Source organism: Cloeon dipterum, chromosome 1, assembly GCF_949628265.1.
Source record: "Cloeon dipterum chromosome 1, ieCloDipt1.1, whole genome shotgun sequence".
Classification (NCBI taxonomy): domain Eukaryota; kingdom Metazoa; phylum Arthropoda; class Insecta; order Ephemeroptera; family Baetidae; genus Cloeon; species Cloeon dipterum.
The window spans coordinates 17742925-17770522 of NC_088786.1; the positions used below are offsets into that span (position 1 = coordinate 17742925).

General features: G+C 41.2%; 1 long non-coding RNA gene across 1 annotated transcript in view; it reads left to right on the forward strand.

Moving 5' to 3' along the window:
• LOC135947769 (uncharacterized) overlaps positions 1 to 23445 on the forward strand; it is a 130410-nt gene extending 106965 nt beyond the window's left edge. The window contains exon 3 of the long non-coding RNA XR_010575711.1: positions 23274 to 23445. This is a non-coding gene — a long non-coding RNA (uncharacterized LOC135947769). The remainder of the gene's footprint in view (positions 1 to 23273) is intronic.
• The last annotated feature ends 4153 nt before the right edge of the window (positions 23446 to 27598 follow it).

A 27598-nucleotide genomic window follows, 5' to 3' on the forward strand; every position in this document is an offset into this window, starting at 1 on the left:
CGTTTCTGTTTGAAATGCTCTGATAATTAGGGTTTTATATCTTCCTAAAATTCATTTTTACATTCGCGGGAAAGGGAATATTACGAATTTTAAATATTAGAGCGAACAGATCAATCACCAATCCTAAAAAAATAATGAACTTTTGTGGATATGCGCAAAAATGATTTCCTCACTTTTAATTTGGGTGGCTATATTTTTAAACGGATATTAAATACTGCGTGACAAACAAAGGTTCTAAATTTTTTACATAAAATCCTCAGCACTCACAATTCCAAATTAAAATGGGGGTGAAAAGTCAACAAATCCTTCTAGGCGGCTTTATTCAAAACAATACATCCAATTGGGGAACGGAATAAAAGAAATAAAAGGCTGACATATTAATTCGAAGAACCAGTGGCGCAATTTACCGTCGGTCGCTACCAATTTTCCCAATTTGGTCTCTGATTTTTCACCAGCTTGCGTGACAATGGCCGCTAACGACCACTGGTCTGACGGACGCTCTCGCTAATACAATCAATGCTCACTCACGTCAGTGCGCAAGAGGGCTTGCTTGCATTCACGTACATACACAGAGAACATTTACAAACGAGAATAATTTAGAGTGGATGGATGTTAGGCCATCGTGCACAAACGGGCCGCGTCACATCGCAACTAGAAAGAGAGAGGGCGGCTGCCGGGTCCCTTGAGTAATTAGTCAGTGAGAGAGAGAGAGAGAGAGAGAGAGAGAGAGAGAGAGAGAGAGACCTAACCCTAGCTCGTTAGTGTGCCGAAGCGCGGAGGAAACGAGCCGAGCAAGAAGAGCAAACAAGCAGGCGGAATCTGCTGCTGCTTTCATGCACAGATTAATAATTGATGACCATTTTTTATCCTTATTATTATTATGTCCTCTGCTGCTTTTCTGCCGCCAAGATGCAGTTCGAGAAAGAGCGAGACGCCGGAGATGGAGGGAAAAAATAGAAAGGAGCTGAGAGATATAAATTACGCGATGCAAAGCGTCGCGCTGACAACTGTCTGTGCCAACAACAAGATTTAAATTCTCTCTCTCTCTCTCTCTCTCTCTCTCTCTCTCTCTCTCTCTCTCTCTCTCTCTCTCTCTCTCTCTCTCTCTCTCTCTCTCTCCGTTCGACCGAGTTTGTTATTTTTTTCTTCTTGCTCTCATTCTGCTACAGGCAGTCAGCGGCCAGCAAGATGGATATTTTGTTTTACATTTGAAAGAATTTTAAGCTCCTTACACACGCACGCACGCTAAGACTACGCCGACACTTTTTCATCGGCCGCGAGCTGATTAGCATAAATAACTGCCTCATGGTGAATAAACAGAATTTCTGCCTGGCATGCGGGTTTGCGGAATTTTAGCTTAGAATATTTTACGTTTGCTAAAAGAAGCAACTTTCACATTCTTTGTTTTATAAAATGAATCAAGAGGAGAGTTTAGAGTTTTAATTAGACAATGGTAAAAATTGAAACTCTTAAAATTCTTGTATTAATTCTTTCTTGACTTTTTTAATATCAAATATCTATTTGATAAACATAAGAAACTCTGTCTATAAATGACTATATATTTAGTTTTGTCTAGCACCGTTACAATTTTTGTAACTTATTTCACTATCAATCTGATTAAAAAGCATGTTTATTTTGTTGTCAGAGGGGAGATATCCAAAATGAAAGTCAGATGCACTCGGTGTTTAATGACCCCTAAAGTGCAGTTTCATTCATTCCCCCCGAGCGTTTTTCCAGTTAAAAATCGCCGAATTGCGTGTGCACTCATTTGTCCCCCCCCCCCCCCCGAGCAATGACACGCCCCAAACGCGACACAGGGCAATGATAAATTTTTATTATTGCGGGGAAAATGCTCGTGCATACAAAGAGTGAATGATCAAAGGACAGGTGCATGATTAACTGCCCACAAAATGCATGCCGGTGCGGTGAAAGGTGGAAATAAAATAGTCATATATGCAGCCGAATAACCAACCTGCGGTAAAAGCATCTCTACCACAGACAAACTCATCTGGGCTGCTTTTAGAGAGTGCAATTTGATGCTTCAGACTATGAAAAATTAACCTTTTGATATATCAGCAAACTTGATTAATATGCGGGACGAAAAGGACATCTTCATAAAAATTGAATTCCAGCAAACATTGACATTATTATCTAAAGAGCCTAGCAGATATATTGGCTCAGGGTTTTAGCGGTGCTCTCATTCTCATAAAATATGCGCACGCGTTTTTACGATCTTTCTCGGAGCAATTTATCACAGAGCAGCAGCGCATATTCACGTCAATGTTTTGACACTTATCATATCCCTTTTTGTTCCCGCGGACCAGAATAAAAAGTGTCTCGTTTCCAACTACGATTCGCTCTCATCAATAATGTTTCGACCATTTGTCTCTCTCAGGATGAGTAGCAGGGTGCTTTGCTTCCTCCTCGTCGCCGCGCGGGCTGTGCCGTTTTGTGCCCACGATTCCACGTCCGCCAAAGCAAATTAGACCCGTTTGTGAATGCGAGTGTCGGCCGGCTTATCGCGTCGGTCGCACTTGTTCATTTTCTACCCATTGCATACGCCCGTGTCACGAAAATGGCTCATTAATAATAACGGCACCCCTGCGCGTCGCTCTGCAGTTCGTGGTGTTTGCAAACACAATCTACTGCCATGGGAAAAAATTTCCTTGCGGTACTTATAAACCTGCTATGGTCCACGTTTGATTAGATTTTTTTGTGAATTACAACTTAGGCTTCAATGTAACTAATTCTCAGTTTCATAACGTCTGAAATTTAAACTACACATCCGTGTGTATTATTCGGGGAAATTGTTTGTTATTATCTTGAGAAAACAGGAAAGGTAAAATATCTGCTCATGATTAGGGCTGCAGGAGTAACCGAAAAGGTTAATGAATGTTACGTTTCCAACGAAGGATAAGTCCAAATAAATAAACATATACAATAATATATCGTCCTTGAGGGGATTCATCACCGAAATAATTGATAAATTAAGGCTCTTAAAGTAGCAGAAGTTTGCCGTTTGCGCTGGCTGTCACTGTGGCGCTGCTGTCTCGATCTTATTGTTGTTAGGCCAGTGCTACATCAAACAGCTAATAAGAGAGAGGGGAGCGGTTCTCTATTTTTGCGAGGTTTCAGACTAAAAAAACACTAAAGTATCGGTTTTTAAGTTTCTGCCGATTTTCAACACGACTACTCGAATTGTTGGCCAGATGATCCACCTGCCTTTAGCAATTTTACCCATAGAAATCGATTGGAACAGCTAAAAATTATATTCCAGTATCATTTTAAAAATAAATTCAAGGGGAGAAAGTTAATTAATGAAACGTGCTCTTCATTTTTATTTACTTTATTTTGAACTTGCTTGTATGCGAGAATATCCGTTTTCGGTGCTGCGTCATGAAGCATTTCTAGGCTAGAAAGTCACGCCGGCCGAATTCCGTGGGTGGCTTGTCGGCCATCATCACGCCAAATTGCGAAGCAATTGCCCGAAATTGCTGTCACAGGTCAGCGAGTGTGTGCGCTGGGCGGATCACGAGCTCAGCCGGCCATTGTGAAGAGGCAAGCAGAGAGGGAGATGATTGAAAAGCATCCATCTGTCCGCGCGCTGCAAATGGTGCTGCTGGCTGTGTGTATGATAATAATGGCAGCAGCCCAAATCCAATTGTGACACCCGACGCCGAGTGTTGAGACTCAGCCGGTGATGGATGGCGTTTGGCTCATCGGCTTTTGTCTCTCGGCGCTATGCAGATGACTTGCACATTTTATATTGCACGCCCTTCTTGTGCCCCGTGCAATTCAACACAGCAGCCACCGCGCCGTAGCCGACAATGATCAATATTAATGGCGACACTTGAGCAGTTTGGCTTTTTGCTCTCTGGCGTGTTGTTATTTGCTGGTAATTTGTTGCGGTGAGCCGGCTGGCGCCTCTGAAGAGAGTCTTTTGCCTGTGAGCCCAAATTATTCAAATGCAGTGCTCGAGTAAGAGGGATCGGATTGCGTGCGGCAGACCGTTTAAAATGCCAGACTGGTAAAAAATTTAACATCTCATTTGTTACTCCAGGAGCTCTACATTAGAGCCCGAACTCGAAATGAAGACACATTTTATTTTTGAGTAGTTCATGAATAAATCTCCCCTATTTATTTTCAAGGCCAGGGCACACATCAAGTAATCTCAGAGGCTGTCAGTATATTCACAGGTAAACCTTGAAGTTGTAAATGAATAAAAATTCACGATGAATCTTCTTCAAGGATCTCTTACAGCACACGGTGGTTGTAACCAGTAAATAACTTGTCAAATTAAGCCACCAATAATGAGGTTAAGGTGTGCGGATGGAAGAGCTGCGGAGGCTAATCGAATAAGCTACTTACAAAGGGCTCTGACCGCAGGTAGAACACACACCATCAGTTGGCCTGCTCCGATTCATTCACGGGCTGCCTGGCTAATTTCGAACGGGTCATCAATCAATTTGCCCACGCGCACGCCGCGGCCGGCCCGTGTAAATATTTGGCGCCGTTCGTCTGGCTGCGCTGGCAATTAGCGGCGAGGAAAGAACAAATGACAGACGAGCGCGAACGCCTGCCGTCACTCAGCTAACGATGGAGGCGTCTGACGCCCGACACTCAGCCCGCGCTGTCTAGACTTGTCAAATGAAATAATTAGAAGGAGCAAGGTGTTCCGCACCCAAGCAACCAGTTTTCCGTATGTCAAAGTGGGATGACTTAACTTTTGTCATTTGAAATGAATAAAGGAAATAAAATAGTAATTAAAAGAATTGACTGGCAATCATCATTTTAATACGCCAAACTATTTCACACAACTTTTATAGATTAAAAAAATTGTTTTGAAATTCGTGCAATCAAACTTAGGTTCTTGGTGGAGATATATTTTTTATAGGTGCTATAGTATACTATTTTTTATTTTTTACAGAAAGCTCAGGATGGTGAAATTGTAGGACGGTGAGCGTAATTGAGAAAAAGGCCAAAATGCAGTCAGTTTTCCGCATTTTAGCGGGACGCCGTTTTATTTTAACTGCCGCGCTTTCGCTGTTTCGCCGGCTAAAAGCCAAAGGGCAGCTATCTCTTAGCCTAATTTGTTGCTGCAATAAAAGCAGAGCTATATTCGCGCGCGCACTCTCTCTGCTTGGCCGATTTAATAAGAGAGCCGAGGCAATAAAAAGTAGTGCGCTCGTGTATGTGTGCGGAATATAATAATGGAACATTTTTTCATGTTAACCGTCACGCTGATGGTGAAACATTATTGCAGATACAATAAATTCCATCGGCTGCGAGAGCCAGACACTGTTTGCGTGGAATAAATTAAAAATTCCTTCGTCTCATCCTCTCATAGTACGAGAAATGCACCCTCTCCGAATTTAAGACAGACTTACTTAGTTTGAATTATGGCTCGGATTAAAGGATATGCCGCGTTGACAAAGATTTGCTTGTTTTTCAAAAGGAGCTGAGCCGCGCGGTCCGCAATTTGCCGCCTCTCTGGAAATAAATGCACCTTTTCGAGATGATTAATTTCGACTCGCAGCTGAAGAAAGACTCGCAGCTCCCGTCCTTGGTTATTTCGTTAATTAAGCCAAAGCCCCGTCGAGAAGGCCAGAGGGATGAGCGCCGAAATAATAACAGAGTGATGACGTTCCATATTTTCGTTCTTTTTCATTTCGCTGTCTTACTTTATCTTCTTCTCTCTGTGCCTGTTGTTACCGTGACAGAAAGTGAGTCAGAGCCAGTGGCTATTATTGGAAACACTCCCGCCCGCTGAGAATTTTTCCATCACCAATGGTGCACAAACAATCAGAAACAAATAATAGATTTTATAATGTCAGCTCCCAAATAAATATGGACTGTGTTGCTCGAAATGAAACTAAAATTGCAATAAAATAAGAGCGACCTGTTGTAACTATTTTTTAAGAATACATTCGAATTAGAGAACTTTCAATAGAAGGCATTTTAATATGCAACACATACTAGCATAACGAGAAACAATTAAATTTAGAAAAATGACTTCTTACACACCTAGAAATAATTAGAATAAAGAACCGAAAAAATGACGAGAAAATTATTATTATTATTCTAGCTTGTGAAATATCTCCCATGTAAGAGCTAGCAAATACGAATTTATTTTTATTAAAATGACAAGGAAACGATACATTTTATAACAATATTTTATTTTGGTTAGTTAGTTAAATTTTTAATCACCTTTTCCTTGATTGTTTACTTATGATGAGAGTAGCCATTTTAAATCTATAATAAATTAAACCACTTTAGAAGGTTAAATCACAAAGCAGATCAATAAATTTTCTAGAATAGAAGTGAGGCATAAAATGAATTGCAAATTCAATAATTTATAATGCATATATAAAGTATCACGTCTTGCAGATATGAAACGGCAATTTTGACCTTGTTCTTGTTCACCCCCTCTGAGTCGTCTAACCTTCTAGAAAGTCTTCTGAAAAAGCTCGAAAAATAACAGGAAAGGCGAGCAAAAACTCTTAAACGACGAGATTCATTTCTCCCTTTTTTTGGGCATCGCGATTTCGATCCCTCGTCTCATCGTGTCAAGCTGGAAGAGCAGGTTCCGGCTTGAGCGTAAGGGAGAAAAATGATTGCGACGGCGGCTCCCGATATTAGCTGCTTAAGATGATGTGCTCGCAAGCACTTTTGCTGCTGAGAAAGACAAATCACAACTGCAGCAACAGGGGGAACCCTTAATACCCGCTAGACTTCTTGGCTGCCTCGGAATTCTAATGGAAAGCGCAAGAGAGTCTGCTGCGTGACGCGAATTTCCGTGCATGTAAAATATTACTCCATTACCGTAAAAGTATGAGGTTTGAAAGCCGGAAGATATTGTGAGAACGAGACAAATCTTCAGGAAAGTCGTGTACGAGAACTTTACCCATTCAAAATTGGGTTCTCATCGAGAAATAGTTACATCTAACAAGAAAAACAGATAACGTGTGGAAATGCCATTTTGGAAAACTACTCCGCGCGGCAAAAACGAAATTTCCATTTATTAACTCAAATGACAGAATATGAATGGGTTTTATGCGGTTAGTTTAGCAGAGCTAACTATAAAACTCGTAATGAAATTCAAATAAAAATAAAAAAGGACGATGGGCGGTCGCTCTAATTTTCACCTGCTGCTGCCAGCGATTTTTAATATCCATTAAGTGAAGAGCCTGGGGGTGCGCGTGGCAGAGCAGAGTCTTGGAAAGGAATAAAAGGAAAAACTTCATCTTCTGCTGCCGATGCTCGGGATGATTGATACAAAGTAATAAAAGCAGTGCCCTGCCTAATGAGAAAAATCACTCAAACCTCTGCTCCTAATTGATTTCCGCGGCAGCGAAATCTCTCTCTTTGGCTGCTGGCAAATTATTCATCTGAAGAAATCCGAAAATAAAATTAATTTTGACAAATTGCCGCAGGGTCGGATCTAAACGCCGATAAATCAGTCGTTCGAGCATGCATTTGTGCTTGTGCGTGCGCGTGTTTCATTTCCCCGATTTTTTTTCACATGGGCGTGTGGGTGACAATGCGGCAAGACGATAAAACGTTGTAAATCATTTGCGACGCAGCTTTTTATACCGTCACTGCGCTTGTTGTTAATAGTTCTGCGATAAGGGTTCTTTTTGCCGCAACTGCACTGAATAAATCCAAATGGCTGCACAGCAGATAATGCACTTTTATGTGCGGTTAATTTTGGAAATTTATCGCCACGAGGGGAGCGTTCATAGCTGTTAAGTACCGTTGCGCCGTTTTCGACCGGTCTAAATAATCGTGAACACGGTTTTTAAAAACGATTGTTTTTTTATTGAGCGGCTCGTTTTGTTATCCATCCTCTCTGTTTATCAAAATTCGCTAGTAAATCATGCTTTGCCCACAGAAATATGCTCCGCTAATGACGTTGTAAACACTCTCATATATCAGGGAAAATTATTGTGTTTATTCCTTTTAACGAGAGGAAATTCAGCGCTCTCGTGTTGAATTTTAAACCAACTCAAAATGTTGAAATCATCACCATTCATCACTGTCTTTTGAGCCACCGCATAATGCAAAAACATATTTATTTATTTCACTTAAAAGCAGTGAAAATTTTAACACCGTTGTATTGCAAACCTGATATAAAAGGGTCTTAAAAAGTCACTTTTCATCCGTAAAAAAGCTAGCTGAAAATTAATCAGTTATTCCTTTGAAGCACATTCTAAAAGTTGTTATTTTAATAAAAAAAGTGTTCTAAAATGCTTTTGAGAGTTAAAAGTTTGTTAAGTGTGAACGTAGCATAGCGCTACAATTTCCTCATTCCGATGTGGAAAAGCGAAGTTCTACGCAATTTCGTATCTGCCAACTTGCCATTGCTTCAAATAAAAAATTCATTGTCACAGGTTTCCTCCCTTTTAGAGGCATAATGATACACATTTTTCTCCAGATTGGCCATAAATAAAGCTCATTTTAGGTAATCGAAAATTTTGTAATAAAGCACGAGAGAATGGAACAAATTGCACAATACAAGAAGCCGTGGAGAAATTCTCTCTCGCATTACGCTAAGTGCTTTCGCCAATACACGCTCGCTTGTCTCTCTCTCTCTCTCTCGTGTATGAGCGGCGGCAGAATGAGATATATTAGATCCCAGTAGGCCTATTTGTCATTATGCGCGGCATCGCTTTGTCATTCGTTCGTGCATCCTTTAATTTGATTCCATCTCTCTGCGCGAGATATCATCCCGGCGCCATTCAATATGGAAAAGATAATCCTCCGCTGTTATTTCGCTTTGTCTCGCCGCAAAAGAAGGACAGCTCAAGAGGGAATAAGGAGCAAGAAGCCTTTAAAATGCGTCTCTCCTGTTCGTCGGTAATGAAAACCATTCTGAATGAACTACTGCAATATAATGGAAAAAGTGGTCACCGCTGCTACATGATATCGTTAAGTATATATACATAACAAGTAAACGTAGTATTATGTTTTTCGATTTTTTTAAAGCAAATATAATGTTTACATATAATCCATATTGTAGTTTTTCAATTCTGTATATAAAATATTCAATGTGTTTTATGTACTCTGTTAAGCGATTGCAAAAGACAATAATTTCCCTCGAATTATATTCCAGGTTGAAGCGCACACGTGTACTTTTAGACGAGAATCAATTTCGTCAAATCTAATGCGAGCAATCCAATTTGAAGGCCGTGGAAATCGAAAAGAAATACCGTTCGAGTGCTTCTAAAGAGGTCTGTTAAAAGGAGCCATGGGGTGGTTTTCGCATCAGAGGAGTGTGCGACACACGCCAATTGGCCGCTACTCGTCCCAAACGGAGCTCCTTTAAAACGCGCTCCATACACACGTAAACAAGCACCACAATTTTCGCCCCTGCGGTCACTCGAGGGTAAAAGAGAGGTATTTGCAAATAGGCTGAGGGTCATCGTCGAGTGTAAAATTGGCAGATTCCCTTTTCCGTCTCAATTTTCAGCATTCGTGCTTACTGAGAGGGAAATCAGAGCTCGTGGCATTAGAAAAATGAACATAACGCATCGGGAATGGTCCAAAATGGTTCCTTCGCCGGAGAGGCTGATTTTATTCTGTCCTAAAGCGGGGGAATTTTGCCGTCGAAGAAAATTATGCACGTACGTGCGGGCTTCCACCTTTTCATGCGAAAATTGGCGAATGAGATTTTTTGAGTGGGGGAGTAGAAGCGATGAATACGAAAGAAGAGAATGGATTTTCTTCTTCGCGAAGAGGAGCGAAATTATGACAAAATGACAGAAGGCTCAGTTTAGAGGAACCGCAGCTGGATGAGTCTTTTTCAAAGGATAGACGATATTATATAATGAAAGTGAAAAAAGAAATCTGGCTTTATAGAATTCAAAATATGCATTATCTCAATAACCGTCTCGTCTCGCCCCTTCCCATTTTAATAATGCTGTCATTTCTGCTTAACGCGATTCATTTTCTTGGTAATTTTATTGATTAAAAGAAGTTTGGAATAACAGTGTCGGGTGGCGGCGCCAATAGTTAACAGGGCGTTAACTTTTACGCACCCCACGGAGGAATCCTCAATTATGAAAGCCCATCATCAGCGCAAACTTTGCCGGTCGTGTGGCAAAAACAGTGCTGCGCCGTGCACGCCGGGCTGCTCAATCTCAACTCTTCCAGGCGTGAGACTGACGCGCGGAGGAAATTTTTCGCCGCCGCCACTGCTGCAGCTCTCAGCCAAATTAATATTTCCCAGGAGACGTTTATTGCAAAATAAAAACACGGGAGCTGGCAGTCGGTAGAGCGGCTCGAAATGAGAGCAACTTTTGATAATGGAAATTTCAGCCTCGTAAACAAAAGTGTCGTGTGTGTGCTTTACGTCATTACAAGCCTGGCGCGTGTTTTTGTCCCACGTTATACCTGGAGCGAACGCGAACTTTCCTTAAAGGTTTCATATGTCTTCTTCTCAATTTTGGCATTACATGAAGCAATTTCTGATCAAACACTGAGCATCATTTATTACTATGTAAATTCCAAAACGAAGGTAGCAAACGTGGGAAAGGTAGCGGAAATAATTTGAGTTGTAAATTGAAGTTTTTAATATTTTACTTATCACTTCAGTTTGTTCTACGGTAAAAGCAATTTCTTCGTCTTTCGAAGAACTGTGATAATTTTTTGTTCTACGTACTTTGTAGAAAACCAGTTTATTATCCGAAAGTGCTTTCCATATTAATTTTGCAAGACTCGCAATGAAACATTTTTCACATTTCTTCAATTACCCTTTAGAAATCACTGAGGCTCCACTTTTGCATCTGACGCAGTCGCACCGCAGCAGCCAACAGCCTTTCTGCACCTCTCTCGCCTGGCAAATTTTCACCCGGAATTCGGTTGTCAGACGAAATTTCTTAACGATTTGCCGAGTAGCTATTAAACAGCTAGCTCTCGTGCCCGCGAAGAATGTTCCGACAGTCTGCAGAGCAGCATCTGGGCAAAACCGCAAAGGCAGCGAGAGCGCCGTGATTTACGACCCCGAGGATACAATATTGTGCACAAAGAGGCTAGGCCGACCGACCGACCGACCCACTAACTGCTGCTTGCCTGGCTTGGCCGCCGAAAATTCATGCACGCGGCGCCCTCCGCCTCTCTCGACCTGACGTTTCACTTACATTCTGATCAGCAAGGATATTGTGGAGTATAAGTCACTCTCTCGCCGACTGATGAGGTTGTTAGAGTGCTTCAGCAGACGGATAATTATTCACGCACCGCGTCCATTAATTATCAGCAGAGCGGAAGCAGCCGCCGGGCAACAGGGTCTGACGTGTGTACACTCGCCAGGGCAAAAAGCAACCATGTTGGAGAGAGCGAGAACAAAGCGCAGCACATGTGTGACGTCCGAGGGGCTACTAATCCGTTGTGAATAGAGATGTGCGAAACTGACCATCAAATTGTTTGTTTTTAAGGATATCTACTGCAAAATTCTGGAAAAATCACATTTACCTTTATATTCTCTGTAACTTGGGAAAGTGCTAAAACAGCATGATTTCTTATTTCACCAGAAGTTAAATTTACCTCAAAATTCGCACATCGTTGGAAAGATAAAAGCCAGAGGAATCTAAATCAAGTGATAAATCATTGAAATTTGTTTAATACACGATGAGATATTCTGAAAAATGTGAAATGTAACTGTGTTGGTCCTGGTTTGAATATTATACACATTTAGTTGAGAATGTGTATTCCTCAAATCAACTTTAAGAATACTCATCCAATTCAAATTATGTTCATGCTTATTTTTACACCTGAAAATTTCAACGAAACTGTCTTAATTTAAAGCATCCCAAGGGCCAGGGCGCCGGCCACACATTTTTTTAATTTAGCGGGGACCTCACCCCCTTGTCACGCCTCTTTTTTCGATCCCCACTTGACTTTCATTGGTTACTGTACTGCAACGAGATAATTATGTTTTCAGTAATGACAATATTTGAAAATTAGCGGAATATTTGTCCCGAAATTCAGTGTAAAAACCAATAATTTTACATTAAAAATCATCTTATCGAAATTATTATAGCAAAAACATACATATATGAGCCTGGTCGTGAGAGAAGTACGTTGATCTACATGCACACACAGTTCATATGAAGAGAAAGATTACAAAAGAAAACCAACATCTCGCAATAGAAAAACGAATTCACGATAAGATTGCATAATTGATGACCAATTAGAATGCGGGACTCGTTTGTATATCACAAAGGAGCTTTATTCTGTAGAGAAGACAATGCTTTAATTTGCGCTGCAAATTAGCTCATCAGGGAGAGGAGCAGTGTGGCCCGACTGCATATCGCCGTTCTTGCCAGACTCTACATCAAAATAAGGTTACGTATATATCTGTTGATTGATGAGACGTAGGCAACTACGTGCGCCGGCTGAAAGCGGTGGCGGCTGACATTAGCCAACAGCATCAGATTTCGCCAAGGATGAAGCGTCCCTGCATGGACCCGGCAGGGATTTGGCCGGCAGAAGAGGGTTCAATTTTTCATGCATACATCCGCTCGGCACACAGATTTCCAGCGCGACACGTCACCAAAATGTACTTTGCCGGAGAGGAGAATAATTTGAAGTTAGCACGTCTGCCTCTACTGTAGAGCAGAAATAAAAAATAAAAATGTGGTTGGGATGACTGAAAAAACGATAAATTCGCCGTTTCGTCGCCACGGCGGCTAATTAATTGTGTTTATGGACTGAGAATTGCCTGCCGCGCGCGGCGAAAAACACGAAACAAGCATCTATCTCGCGCCCTGAGTGCAAAAAGCGCGGTGATACATCGTGGAGCAGCTCCAAATCCGCAAAAAGCCGGCAGCAAATGGCGACATAAATGCAATAAAGCTTCCATAAGTCATCCAGCACAGTCGCCAGCTGATTTTTTGCGCTCGTCTCTTTCTTCAAAAGAAGAAATTTCCATTCATTGAAAAGGCCATCAGAAATTTTTGGCAAGTGTCGCAACTCGTAAACAAATTATTTCCTGATGTGTCACTATAGCACCGAAATGGTTTTCCCCGAAGCCCAATTAAATTGCGAAAGTGCCGCGCATAAATGGTCTTGATTATTACACGAGGCGAGCTTTTTTGCAATTAAAACAGCTGGAAAAGCGGCAGAAAAAGCGGCCAAGGATGTGCAAAAAAATAATTTCCGCAGCGTAGCGTCTGGCCGGGGTGCAATTAAACGAAACAGCCTGCTCTTTCCGTGCGGGCATGTGTTTGTTGGTGCAAACAGTGAAGGGGCGTTTTCACACTCGCTTCGGAATAAATTCCGCCGCCGCCACCGCCGCCGAGCGTGCCGAGCACAGAAAGAAATATATTTAATTATTCAACAGCATGCAGCAAATCCCTAATGAGTTGGCGTGCAAGTACGGGTTTGCAGAACCATTGACCCTGGCCCCGTGCACGACTTCGTCTCCTTTCGTGTGCCATTTTTTCCCTCCAGAAAAAGCACGTCCGCGTAGATTGTTTAACTTGCACCGTGTCCACTAATCCGCAGCTTTTTGCTTGAACGCACGACACTTTTACACGGGTGAAACGTGCGTAAGAGAGAAAGAAAATTAAGTTTAACACTTTGCAAACTCGGTGTAAGATGTGAGATTCACTTCTTTATTGTCTTTGTTGCATAACTTTTCACATTTTTTGCCAAATTTGCCACAAGTTTTTTACGACCGCGCTGTGTCATTTAATATAAGCCTTCAAATATTCATGGCTGCAGTCTGTGTAACTCAAAAACTTGCGACGAAATGATTAATTTAGCTTTTGATTTGACATTTTTGAATGGAAGCGAAAAACACCAAAATGCTCGGCTCAAGAAGGGTGCTCATTTATACTTGCGCTATTCCTTATTAGTCAAACTTCATTGAAACTTTTGCTATACGAATGTAATTAAGTTTAAGTACATTTAAAATTATTTTGTTAGGTGTAAGTAGTTTTAATTTCCTTTTGGTGAATTCAAGGCTTTTTATGTTTGTATATTTGCAAGAAAAAAATTTAATATGATTCCAGTATCAGTCAAAAGCTTTGAGAACTATTGAAACCTTTGTTCTCAGCACTCACCTTTTGTTTGTCTGTCGTAAATTTTTTAGCATTCTCTAATCTGCTCGGCCTGAAAGGGATGCAATTTCAACCTCTCTCCTATACATACCACAAACTTTGCGGTGCTTTTAGAGAGGCCAGCAGTAATAATAACAATAATCGCCCCAACGGCCAGGCGGAGAGGCGAAGCGTATGCAAAGCACAACCACCACGGCGAGCCACGAAGAGGTTCTTTTATTTCAGACAACGCTAAGTGAAAATGCAAATGTGCCTTTGTTATGCCTCAGATTGATTCTACAAAGCGGCCCATTTTTATTTAATCCCGCGTTGCTTGATTCCTGAAATATGAGCAGTGTGTTGGTTGTGTGCGTGGCCTTCCTGCGCACATTAAAATTCCTCTCGCGTTGTTTCAAGGAGTACATACTCACTAGCGCCCACTCGCACGCGAGAGCACCGCTATTATGGCGAATAAATTCGAGCGCAGATAAACCGCGAGCGGGCGGGCGGGCGGGCGGACGAGTGAGCGTCATTTGCATTTGTATGGAACGGTCTGATGCAACGCCGGCGCCATTAAGCATCTGTCTCGGCCCAACTGAATTGTTTCATCGGCATTATGCATATAAAGCACGCAGTTTAACATGCGCGCCTCGGGTTAATTTAATATTGCCGCAGTTTCAGCCGGCCAATTGACTGTACGCTCATCTCCGCGGCAGTTAAATTTTATTTATTGAGCTGCAACTGTTTGTCCCAGTGTAAATTTTCCCTCTAGCATCTCTCGTTTTCTTTCGCCTTCGTTTCCGTATTGACGCTCTAGCCTGAACCATAACTATGGGTACCCGTAAGGAATCCGATTTTCATATATCTCAATCAAAATCCACTAGTCATTTTGCAATAACCGTAAAGTGCGGTGACACATTCGCTGGCGCTCCCAGTGAATTAGCTGATTTTCTCATCGGCAAAAGCGCCATTCAGCTGCCGGCACTACAAATTATGTCAGTTCTCGGCGGGCATGCGGCCGTAACTCCGCGTCCTAATTGCCCAAGTAAAACGACCTAGTGGCGACAAGAAATGCACACAGTGTCAGTGAACCGCTTGTTGACGCACTCTGGTCAGTGCGCGCACCATTAATTGCTACCCTCCAGCCTCTGGTATCCCCCGGAGCTATTTTACGACTCTGTTGTGTCTGTGATGTAAACGCCTAATGCACTCTGCTGCTCATCCAATGCACCCAGAGCTCACCAGGGGATTGATCTCTGTTTTACGACTTTGTGACATCCTGATAGAACGGCTATAACAAAACTGATTGTTTAAAAACTAGGATATATAATGATTTTTGCAATTCAGAGATATTTCTAGGGTCTTCATCGAAGTAAATATGAAAAATCTTATCCACTTAATTTGGCAAACAATTTTACACTAAAGGCAAATTTTCAGGATGGAATGGGTTGGAATTTTTTCAGACCAGCGGGATAGGGAGCCAATGGAATCTGCAGACGTCTAAAATCTCCCATCATACGCAGATAGGTTTACAACCATGAAATCCGCTCCGGTTCAGAGTAAAAGAAAATGGCAACCTGCGTTGCAGCTAGGATGCGCCGGTTGCATAATTCCATTTTTTCTCCATGCTCTTAGCTTACTGTTAGGCATGGAAAAATCCGCTGTGAAAACTTTTGAATGCACCGTAAAACAAAATTTACTTTTGTTGGTTTCAGGGCCAGGTTTTCTGATGAGAATCAAATTTGTTTGCGTTAATTATATGAAAAATATCATTACTCGGCCTTTAAATTTTTGAAATAAAATCCAAACCACCTAGAGATTCATTCTCCCATTTAACACCTAAAAATACGTATTATTCCTTTTGTGTTTCAGCAAAAATCGTGCTCATTATAAATTATATGAAAAATATCATTACTCGGCCTTTAAATTTTTGAAATAAAATCCAAACCACCTAGAGATTCATTCTCCCATTTAACACCTAAAAATACGTATTATTCCTTTTGTGTTTCAGCAAAAATCGTGCTCATTATAAAACTGAATTCCATGCAAAGAAAGGATTCATTCTATCTCATCCCGTCAGTCGTTTGCACACTTCCTTTCAGGCTCACCAGATTAGCACTCAATTAGAACTTAGTCTGATTAGTATTAATTTATTCGATCTACAGCTCTGAGTAGGTCACGCTGCTTAGAAAAATCTCGTCATTTTACATGTAAAGCGAGTGCACCTACTTACTTAGGCTTGTAAGCATGTGGAATGAGTTGGCGTCATTATATTTAGCAGTGAAATGTGTGTCGACGGCCAAAGACAACAATCATGAGAAGCCGCGCAGCACGCACTCATTTTAATGAACAAACAAAGAGCGGCGGACAATATTTACACCACTCCGCTAATTCATTGCGCAATCCGCACTATCGGAAATTGATATATTCTCTAGCTAGAGGAAGAGGAGATATTTTCGGATCGAAAACACACAGTTTGCGTCACAGCATAACGATATCCAGCTCTCGTTCAATTTGCCCGGCTTCGAGTTGTTGGGGCATGGCTGGAAATTAATGACGAGCAGGATTATTTACTGTAAACAAGCGCAACTCGGCACACGTATCCGCAGCGCCGCAAACAAACAGCCCTGCAGGAATCTCGTTTGCATATCCTGCTCGCCTGTTCCTCCCCGACTACATACACACAGGAGGCGTATTACACAACTTTTATGAATTTACCGCTCCGCATTGTGTATTAAAAGTAAGTAGATTCCGAGCGTTTTTATTTTCCATTCCCACCACACTCTGGTTTAATGCAGCCAAGAGAGAGAGAAGAGAGTGAACAGGGATAAATACCGAGGAAGAAGCAAAGTGCTGCGAGCAGCAAGGGTAGGAGGGAAGGGAGAGAGCTGCTTTGTATTGTTGTATTTAATTCAATTTTAATGGTCTCCACACAACATTTTCTGCCGCGCTCTCTGTTCTCCGACTTTCGCTTCCTACTTGTCTCCTCATTTATCAAGTCTGCCTTTGCAAGTGTTTCATTCGTGAAATCAAGACCAACTGTTTTTGGGGCCTCGTAATTATCGCGACAATTATTCAAGAGTTATGAATGAAGATTTATGTCTCAGATACGACACTCCACCACAGTAAGGAGCCATGAAATTTAAATAGATTTAAGTGGCTTTTTAATTAATAGGGAATTTGAAATTAAATCACAAAGAACACTGGGACATGTTGTACGTGCACGTGTAACGTTAGAATCCGAGTGATGTTCGAGGGTCGACTGTGGGTTGATTTGCGCCTACATTTTGACACTCTTTGCATTGCAATGATGATTCCATTCGGATTTGGGACGATTGCGATAGCTTTCTTCTTATCCCGGTTTGGGGGCAATAACATGAGCCAGTATTTATGAGGCTAGTGAGCCCATGTCATTTTTGGACTTGAAAATATTTTTTGTCCATTTCCATTGAATAAAAGTATCATCCAGAACTTTTGACGCTGCCTTGCTTTAAAGAAGGTCCTGGTTTACCCCGTCCACTCGTCGCTCGCCCCTTTCAGCTATGCGAGCCTCTAGAAGACCCTGCGCCCGCACAACAACACAACACGTAATAGTCATTAGGTTAATGTCCTTTTCTGCGAATGCACAACCCACGCTGGTGTGTCTTGAGCGGCGGCGAACAACAATGGCTGCGGCATGGCATGCTAAATTCAGCTTTAAAATTCTACACGCCGTTAATCAGCCTCTGTAGATAGGATCAAAAACTCTTGCTTTTTATTTTAATTGAAAAACGTCCGTGCGAAATGCACGCGACCGTTAAAGACATTTTCTGAATTGTTTCATCGAAGGTCCAAAAAATAATTTTACGACTGTAGATAAGTTAAAACAAACGCGCCCGTCCCAATCGATCGGTGACTTTTTATGTGACAAAAATGAAATAACCTGCGGTGTTTTATGGCACTATTAAATTTGATGCTCAAATCGGCCCAGTTACTTGCCTCTGTGTGTCGGCCGGCGGAAATTCAATATGGCCGTCAGATGCTGTGCTCTTGGCTGACAATTTCGTTGTATTAACATAATTAGAGAGCTATCAGCTGTTCGCAACGATAAAATTTACGACGCTTTTGTGCACAAGGAGGCAGTAAAATTATTTTTAATTGCGCAGAGTGTTTCGTAGAAATTACTCTCCCTTTCAAGTGGGATGCGATAACTTTACTGACCCCATTTCCGCCTTAAATGGGTCGCTCCTTCAAGCAGTAGATCTTGGAGTATCCCCCGAGATTTTTTTTATAAAAAAGCTTATTTTAATCATTTGGGAGGCTTCAATGTAAAACGAGAACTTTTTGAAAATCCTTTTCCAACTGGAAATCCAAAAGATATTTTTTTTGTATTTTACAATATCAGCATGCTCAACCAACACCCTGCTGTGTTATTCCATTTCATAATACCATCCAGCACGAACTCCATTCATTTGTCTTCGTTCAAGGTCGTTCCATAAATCAATCCCTCAAATCACATCAATTTCCGGTCCCCTGCGTGCAATCCACTCGCCTATGCACCACTTGTTTTGTTGCGTAATTCAAGGCCGCAACTTGAATTTGGTGGAATGCGTGCAGCCCCTTCATTACCGCATATTAACATAAAGAGAACAGTAGCATTAGCGACCCCCCTTTCGTTCCTAATCTGCGCCTTTTGCACGGCAGCATATATACGTACTCGCGTCGCGTTTCGTGCGTGATGCCTATTTCTTTCACCTGCCCATATATTACGCGTGTAATTTACTATCGAAACACTCTCGAGCGCTTTCCACCTCTGCACGGGCTGCTGACAAATTCCGACGCTGATATTTTGTGCGAGGAATCAATGTTTTTTGGCCTATTTATTGCAAGAACGCTCGCCCGCCACAAATAGTGAGCCGGAATGTAAAACATGGCACGAGGAATTTACGAGCGAAACCACTGCGGAGAAACTTATATCCCATATAGCTCCAAATGGATTTCCACAGTCCAATAACAGTGAGTGTGGTTTATTTTCAAACTATGGAGACTGCGCGGTAACGACAAAGATATGCAAACGAACGATTTGCATAATTTTTGTCGTAACTTGTTTCTGATCGCAGCCAAAGTGAATAACATAATTCTCCGCGACGAGTCGGTGGGAAAATGTTTTGCTCTGCAAAATCCCATTATGCATTTTATGCGAATCAAAAGAGAGTACTAAATACCGTGCAAGGAAATATTGTCTGCGAGACACAATGGAATCTGCACACGCTTTGAGTCTAGCACAAAGAATGGCTAATGCACAGCTGCTTTGATTTGCGAAATCAAAGGCTGCCGCCAACGAGGGCAGGCGCGGCGGGCGGTCTTCCCGCCGCTATCTCGCCGACAGAGTTAATTAAGATATTAAAATACAGCCGCGTAAAGAGAGTGTGCGAGCGAGCAGCAGGGATTCCAGTCAGTCGATATCAGCTTAATTGTTACGACGCCGCCGCCGCCGCCGTTATGAGAGTAGAGCGGAGGAGGAACGTGTAATCACCAGAACAGCCTCCGCGCCGATAATTAGAAATGATGCAGCACTAATGTTCCTCCGGATGGATTGAGCGCTGCACCTAGAGCCGAGATTCCGCCAATGCACATAGATCGTATCGCTTCGCTTCTTCCACTGCAGCGAGCTCAGCAAAGTTTCTCAGATAGATAACGAAGCGTGAGTGCACCCGCTGCAGCTTTCCGCGACTAATTTGATGGCTTGCGGTCGAACGACTCTCGCAGCTACTTTCAAGCACTGGAACACGAACCAACTTGGACGTTGTCTTATCTATCCATCACATCTTCCAAGGAAATGCCACTTGACCCTCTCGGCGGGTTCCGATTGAATTCGATCCCGCGCTGTTCCGCAATCACTGAGCTGAAAATTGAAAAGCAGCAATCGCGAAATGGATTGATGCGGATTCTCCCTTCAGGACATACACTAAGAGAGCAAGTCACACACGAAAGGCAAAGTTGTCTGTGAGCTGAACAGTTCATAAAATTTTTTAGCTAATATCAGGAATTGTTAGTTTTCAATGCGTAAATTCAAAAATTAGATTCATAGTGATTTTATTGCGGATCAGCAGAGCAACTATGCTCCACACCTCCCCTCATTCAGAACACAACAGAATAAATTACAAAACACTTTTATTTTGATAACAGAGGGAAATATCAGTCAATCAATTAGTTTAGTATTTGGCAAGAAAAATTTGGCTAACCTTTTTGTTTGAATGAGTAAATTAAAAGGGAAAAATGTTTTTTTTTTGCAAGTGTGAGAACAATCACAAATAAATTTTTTCTTTGTTAAAATTGTACAAAACTATCAAAATCAGTCGAGAAAATGTGTCTGATTAAGTTTCGCGTCAGGAAATTTTTATAAGTGTTAATCTTATTGTTAGCACAAAACCTACTTATCCGTTTTTTTCATTCGAGGAAAATCTCTAATAAAAAGAAATTTTTATCAAAATTTGGAATGGTTAGTTTTTCGGAAAAAATATATTGAAATAAAAGCAAAAACATGCAAATTTGGCTAATAAGATGTGTAAAAAAACGTCAATTTTGCACCAAAGAAAGGTTAGAAAAAAACATAACTTGAAAAAAAAACATTTTTTATAACATTCAGCTCTAATAATAATGGTGAAAAGTGATATATTTACTTTAACAAAGCACACAATATAGACAAACAAACAATTAAAACTTGGTCGTAAGCAGCCTCGGTCAAGCGGGAAACGCGATCAGAATAAGACACATTAAGCATAGCGAATCTCAAGCCAAGCAGCACAGTAGGTTCAGATTAAATTCCATTCCACAGAACAGACCGTGGATGTATTATATTGATAATGCACTCTGCCTGCTACTGCCGCTGCTGGAAACTAATAAATAATCAACAAGCAAGTGTGTCTGCCCAGCCGTAGAGAAGCCATCCCCTAGAGGAGGACTCGGAGAGGGTGATTAACTAACTGTGCGAAACTTGCTTCTCAAAGGGCGGGGTATCAAGGGAAGCAGCGTATCACTTGAAAAAATTAGCCCATATTCGTCAAAATGCAATCTGGTGAATTTTGCAGAAGTGGCTGAAAAAAATCGAACGCAAACCCACAGTTCAAGCAGCCTGACGGTGTTTTTTTTCTCTGGCGAGATGACTGTGTTGTGTTTACGCGAGTGTCAGATAAAGTGCACACTTGGCACAAAGCGCGCAGGCGGGAAATGAAATCAGATCCACGCGCGCAAAGCTCTGAATCAGAAAGCGACTCTTTTTCTGTATATGTTTGTGCGGCCATTACATCAAATATGACGGGTCGAAATAAATTGAGACAAACGCGGGCGAAATGCAAAAAGGCAAACGCCACGATTTTCGCTACCATACCTTCTGCATCATTGTTTTACGGCGCTATAAAAATGAATCGGGGCTATCATGAGAGCGAGCGACGTAAAAATGCTGCTGCTGCTCGTACAAATACGTATCTTCGGCTAATTCACCAGCGCTTTCTTTCTTGCACGTTTTGTTTTACTACTACCGTCATTGCTGCTGAGCTGAAATTTTCATTTTCCTAATCGACCGACCGTTCTTTCTCTTTTCCGACGGAGATGGATTTGTTCTCGGCGTAAATTCTGCATCATCGCCGGCGCTGCGATTATTTTTACACCTCGCTTTTATAGCGATGGATGGATTTTCCTCTTCTCGATCCGTCGAGCACGTCTCATGCGCCCTCCAGCCAGCTTCGCGTGCTTTTTCCCTTTACCTCGACTTTCTTTTTCCAGGTTGTTTGCATGCATGTTCGACATGGCCAACTTTTATACATATTAAGTCTCTTTTTGTTGCCTGTATAACATGCTCGAGAGCTCTAGGCTGGAAGACGCGGTGTATTAACTCGCGATTGCCTCAAATGCCTTTCAGCTGAGGAAAACCAAATTCCCACATTTCGGTCCAGCTCTGGGATGAGCAAGCGAAGCTGTACTCTATTTGAATGGAAATGGGTCACAGACCGAGCTTGTTTTGTTAGCACAGTGCCGGGACGAATACGGCAAAACACGTACATTAATATTTTTCTTGGAAAAGCCCTTCATTTTCATTTCGCGGCCGTGTTTGCTCTCCCTCTAGACGACCCCTCTTGTGCGCTTAATTTCGCTTAAAAGGGATACCAGCATGGATAGACGAGGCTTGTTTTGAGGAGTGAGAGAGTGTATTTTATATGTGTATACGGCTGCTGTTTGTTCCACGCCCACGTTCGTGCTTGCTGCAGAATTTTATTAAAAGCGAGCAGAAAAACGCGCATGAAACGTAGAAGGAAAATTGTTTCCTTTCACGACAATGATTAATTTACATGGACGGCCGAGGAATGCAAAACGGTTAAATGCTAATTGCTGATTTAATGGGATGGTATTTTTGGAGCTCTATTCACTTTTTTCGGCTTAACTACTTTATTAAACTACCTGCAATTGAGACACACGGAAAAGTTTGGTTAATTTACAAGCTATTTATCCAAGAAAAAGCATGTAGATTCAATCAATATTTTTTGAAACTATCAAAGAGTGTCAATGGTTACCAGAAGCTCAATGGTCAAAGTAGCACTGCAGTTTTTTATGTTTGTTTTGAGGGTTCAATTAGATTTGAAAGCTGAATCCATGGGTCTAAAATTTGACACAATGTACTAAATGTTAGCTTAAACGTTAAACCCGTTACTTAATTATTGGTAGTATTTAGTGTGAGCCTAGAAAAAAGCGGCACAAGAACGTTGGTGACCAATCAGAGAAGGGAGCGGTTCTCTGATTGACTTTTTGATGTTGCCAAAACCAAAAGATCGAGGCAGCAGCGCCGCAGTGACAAAACAGGCTGCTGGCTTTACTGACCTGCAATACCTGCATTGTCGCACTTGACATGCTTGAGCTGGCTGTTACTGTGGCGCTTTCTTTCTGATTGGTTACCGACTTTCCTGTGGCACGTTTTCTTGGTTCAAACAAAAAACGCCAAAATAACGGTTGAATGGTTAAGCCTATTTCCATTTAACTATCTAACCTTATTCGATCCCCAAAAATGAAGTTCCAGAGCTATACTTGCGGTTGTCTGTCCAGTGGCCGCCGAACTTTTTGACCTAACAAATTGAATCCGTCTGCTGTCAGCGTGTTTCACAATAAAAAGCCGCGCGGGTGAGCCGCTTGCGAGTGCTCAAATCGAGGCAATAACAACAACCACACACAGGACTCTGATGCTATTCGCACTTTTTGTTGCAGGTACTCACTTTTGCTCGGTCGCGAACAACTCGTTAAGTTGGCGAAAGGACGCTGGAGAGTGTCTCCTGGCGTCGACCCAGCACAAGGTAGGGCAATTGAGCCGGAAAATAAATAACCGCCACGGGCCCAGCCGCAACGTATGCTCTCGCGAAAGAGCCCTCTCCATATAAGCACACACACTTTGCACACATGAATGTGTGTTTTCCTGGTATTTCGGCAGCTTGTTGCTCTTAGGTTTAATTTCATCCGACGTACGACTGTGTTTATTTCTGCTGTTGCAGGAAAAGACTAAATAATATCAGAATCACGGTTTAATTTGGATCAGAGAGTTAAATGTATAAGGTCAAATGATCATCAGCCCCTCTAAAATTTCATTTAGGTGATTTATTTAGAGGAAAGGAAGTGACTGTTTAATTTCTTGATATTCTGAATATGTTTCAGCTTTACTATTCCGTTAACACTGCAGACTTTCCTCGTCTAATTTTTTTACTATAAATCATATTAGTAATTTTACTTTGATGAGAATAAACAATAATGAGGAATTCCAGCAAGAAATTGGATAAACTTCAACATTTTGTGATGCATTTAAAAATAAAATATTTTTTAATATTTCTGCAAAACCATTAATGCATCATTTAATCAGGATTTTTCACTGAAAATCTCAGATAAACTCAAAAGCTTTTTAAAATTCTAGCAAAGTTATATTTTATTCAAAAGCCTTTACCAAAGAAAGCGTATCTAACTAATAAAAGTGTACGCGTTTGTTAAAGAAGGTTTCTAAAATGATTGTAACAGTTTTAAGTTGTCCTCGCCTGTTAACAGTTTTGAGTCTCCGAGTGTCAATTCTTTAAAATTCAGCTGTCGGCAGAAATATATACGTTCTTAGGCAGAGACACGTTTGTTAATTGCTAATTCAGACAAGCGCACGCGAGCTAACAAAGTAAGTCTGCGCAGCAGGGTTATCTAGCGAGCATTATAACTCCTTTAGCCAGCTCACTTCATTACCGCGAGCACGAGCATTGTTGGGCTGATAAGGGCGCACAGATAAGTTGAGACAACAGCAACACAATGCACGGCTGGCTTGCTATAGCTGCTCTGCTCTTGCTTGGCAATCATGCCAGCATAAATAGCCGCGGTGCGCGCTGCTCGCACCATTATTTATTCAGATGAAAATGATTGCGGTCCGCAGGCTCGATTCAATGAATACCAGAGTGCGCTAATCGAGATGTAAATACAAATAATGACAAATGGGTGTGTGCATGCGTCATACTGCCAGGTAAACGATAAAAATAATTGGATCACATCCTCTCTTTGTTGGTGCCAGTGCTGATTGTCGGCTTAGCTGATGCACATGCAGCAAAATATTCACGTGTGGAATGTCGATGCAAGTGGCAGTACCGGCCTTTTTGTTTGCCACTGCGAGTCGTCACACTCGATTTTGTTATTATTTAAGCCCATGCTGTGAGCTCAATTGGAAATATGTACAGGATTGGGAGAGCTGTTCGAATATTTTTTTTAAAGTTCGTTTTTTGCTTCCGACATAGGGGTCACGTTGGATGCTAAGAGTTGCTGGAAAACGGTGGATTGTAAAAACAGTTACTTTAGAGGTTCTTGGTCTGAGCATTGCAAAAGGTGTCAAAAGAACACCGAAAATCAACCAGAGAAAGGAGATTGACTTTTGACATAGCGACGGCACCGACACAGCAACTGTCAAGTGACAAATCTGCGGCTGCTGCCTTTCCATTTTTGGTTTATTTAGTTATTTTGGATTGTGTTTTTGCACCTCAAACTATTTTTTGTTGGATTTTGTGTCAAAAATTTTTAAGTTATATAATTTGTGAGAATGTTTTGACTATCTTTTAGTGACAATTTTATCTTTATTTGAGGTGATAATTATTTTATTCCAGTATTTTTAAACCTTAAATAAAACAATTTATACAGCAAATTTAATTGATTTTAGGCGCGTTTTGAAGCAAATACGTTCTGACCGTCAGGATCACGAGTGCCTTTTTTACTTTTGAAGGCACATTAATGAAGTCTCTCTGATTTTATTCTGTGAATGCCTTTCTAATATTTTGTTCTCATTAAAACACAAATTCAACTATTGCACATGCAACGATTTGCCAGCAACGATGACAATATGGTTCTTCGGGAAGTGGTGAATATCAAGGTTAAAATTTTATTTTTCAACCAAACATCATTTAATGCTTGAACGAGGTTTTTATTTTAGAAGCCCCACTACTTCTGTAACATAATATATTTTATCTCAATAAAAATTTTAACTTTAAACAACCACCAAATCAAGTCTTGAGTACAAATGAAGTGTAGCCTGGCAACCTAAAATCTTCTTGGAAATGATAATTACTTTTGAAGTGATCTCCTCTGGAAGGCTTCAAAGGTATTAAGACAGTACATTCCAAAATAGAATACTTGCTTTCGTTAATGAAGGATTTGAAGGAAGCATGCAGAATTAAACTCAGGAAAATGTTATATTTTCCCCATTTTCCCAAAGGATGCGTATAACACCGTGACGGTTACAAAACAAAATATCATATATTAGTTTTTATTAAATACTTATTTTGGGTGGTTGCATTATAATTGATAATTAATTACTATTTACTGAGTACCTATAGTTCTCAAAAGCAAACGTTTATCCATAACAACTACGGCACACAGGTGCATTCCGATGAAATGGCTATGGGTCTGCTTTGATCGATCTTTTACCCTTTCTCATCTACAAATTTTACATTTGACAAGGTACTGTTGAACTTAAATTATTGTCTTTGAGAATAAACTGTTATAATAAGAACGGAAATTCAAATGAAAGACGATCAGGCATTATAGAAGTGGAGATCTGGTCCACCCGCCACTGTTGGATCGAACCGGTTGGCGTAAAATTCGCGTTACATGCAACACCTGGTGCACAACAGTGAGCGGGCGTGGCGCTCAGTCAACCCAGAAACATGCATGCGAATTTAATTGCATCAAGGTACGTGCGCATCGTTGGCTCCCTTCACGCTCGACTCACCAGTAGGATCGTCATCAACAGCGAATGGCAGCTCCTTGTTAATCAATTGGCTCTGCGCTCCAGCCTTTTACCAATTTCCCCGCCGCGCATACCAATATTTGCCTTTTAAGTCGAACACTCACTGTTGGCGGAGCCGACGAGATGTGTGCTGGTTTTTGTCAGTTGGCGAAAGCGTGTTTGCGCTGAAAAACGAGAGAGAAGATGGTGCTGGCGCAGCTAAACTTGGGCCCCCGGTAATTAATTAATTCCCGCTCGTCCGTGTCAATAATTTGCATTTCGCCCACTCTGCCTCCTCTCCAAACTCTTTTTGTGCCAATTTATTCAAATAACATTAAATTTTGTTCTGCTCCTGCTTCGATCAGCTCTTTTGTCATCGCAGCTTCCTCCACGATCGAAAAAATTAAAGTGAGTTTCTCCTCTACACCGCTGCGTGTGATTAGTCTGATCAAAGATTTTTACTATAGTGTCATGCCAAATTAATGAAGAGCAAAGTCTCTTCTTTGGCTTTCACTATATTATACACAGACGATACCTATGAGAACATTCCATCTTTCTTCACTTTTCCCCAGCGGGGTCCAGATTGGTGCGACGCGCAGATATGGCGTCCGGTGGAGTATGTCGCGAAAAAAACAGTCAGTGAAGTCAATATTGTGCCATAGTTTGCATTACTTGTACTAATTGTGTCCTTTGGATCGTAAAAACAAACTCTTGACACTCGTACGGGAATTCAAAGAGAGCTTTTTGTTTCCCACATTCAGACGCCATCTTGGATCTGCGCAGCGGGAACCAATTTTATCGCCCATCTGGCCCCCGCTGACTTTTCCCTGTTTATTTTTGTAGCTTTATTTTACCACCAAATCTTGGCTTCTAAAAGCGCCAGCTTTCCAAAATCTGCACAAAATTTTGCTCGTTTTAACTGCATGTCACCTAGTATAACGATTCTAATGGTGCCAACCCCATCCAAACCTTTCTCGTCCCTTAAAATATAGGCATTTAAATGTTTAATACTTAGTTAAATGCTGTTATTTAATATTTCAACGAATGAAAATAATTTAACTAACTTTGAATTATCAATACCAATCCTCTTTTCAAAGGGAATTTTTGTCAGACCCTACCAGCCCAAAATTGTTGTTGCTAATTTTAAACTATAAAATTTCCTGTTTTGTTTATAATTTGAATTAAATTGATCCATTTTCGAGTTAAATTAGTGGCCAAAATAGTAATTTTTTATTTAGTATTATTTAGAATTGTTTTTTTTTACTTTTTTCCAATTTTTTTGTCCTCCAAAGCCATGTTT